This window comes from Nematolebias whitei, chromosome 1 (assembly GCF_014905685.2).
Source record: "Nematolebias whitei isolate Nwh7 chromosome 1, NemWhi1, whole genome shotgun sequence".
Lineage (NCBI taxonomy): Eukaryota > Metazoa > Chordata > Actinopteri > Cyprinodontiformes > Rivulidae > Nematolebias > Nematolebias whitei.
In genome coordinates this window covers 8359551-8360787 of record NC_056498.1, presented here as the reverse complement: position 1 = coordinate 8360787, position 1237 = coordinate 8359551, and positions in this window count along the sequence as shown.

Sequence of the window (1237 nt, the reverse complement as noted above, 5' to 3'; positions counted from 1 at the left end):
TGTATATATATATATATATATATATACACAGACTATTCTAATCATTTAAGGAAACTATGCTTTCTAGTTTTGAAATTGCTTAAATGTATAGTTTCTTCAAAATAATTAGGGTGGCCAAAGATTTGTGGTGGTCAAGGCAACCATTGCTCCTGGTTGTGATTAAAATTGCTCCCTTCACTCACCAGGATCCATTGCTTTAGAACAATTATATTTCTCTCTTTTTTTCTCTTAATGTCAGGAAGTTGGAATTAAAAAAACATGAACATTCCACCTCTCACACGGTTCCTGTTGGTTATGGGCACCAGCAACCCCTGCGACCCATAAAGGAAGAAGAGGGTAAAGATAATGGATGGGTGGTTTTGTGACATGTTGGTGATTTTTTAAAATACAATTTAAAATAAAAGAACATCCTCCAAGAATGCAGCTTCCATCTTTTTTGTCAGGGATTCTGTGCCGTTCACTGAGGCGATGAAGTTTGCCCTTTAAGAGGCTGTTTTATGTTTAGCTAACTGTCACTTACAGGCAAATTTCCCTTTAAGAGACGTAAGAAGAAAAAAGCTTTGGTCTTTTTTCATTGACTCCTCAAGGTACAGAAGTAGCAAACTAAACCACAGCACTGGAATAAGTTATTATTATTCTAAAGAAACTGTTCTTTTTACACAGAAAATAACTTTTTAGATCTCTACTTTTTGTAAAGCAAGGCTGAGAGTGACTCTACCCATCCAAAAAATCATGTACCAAACCTTCACAGGACAAATACATGTCACGCAAAACGTGTTTCCCAAACCTTCACGGTACATGTAGTTGTACTGCAAAGCATCTGTATCAAACCTTCACGGTACAACTACATGTACCGCAAAACGTCTGCACCAAACCTTCACAGTACAACTACATGTACTGCAAAACATCTGCACCAAACCTTCACAGTACAACTAGATGTACTGCAAAGCATCTGCACCAAACCTTCACAGTACAACTACATGTACTGCATAGCATCTGCACCAAACCTTCATGGTACAACTACATGTACTGCAAAACATCTGCACCAAACCTTCACAGTACAACTAGATGTACTGCAAAACATCTGTATCAAACCTTCACGGTACAACTACATGTACCGCAAAACGTCTGCACCAAACCTTCACGGTACAACTACATGTACTGCAAAAGATCTGCACCAAACCTTCACGGTACAACTACATGTACTGAATAGCATCTGCACCAAACCTTCACGATA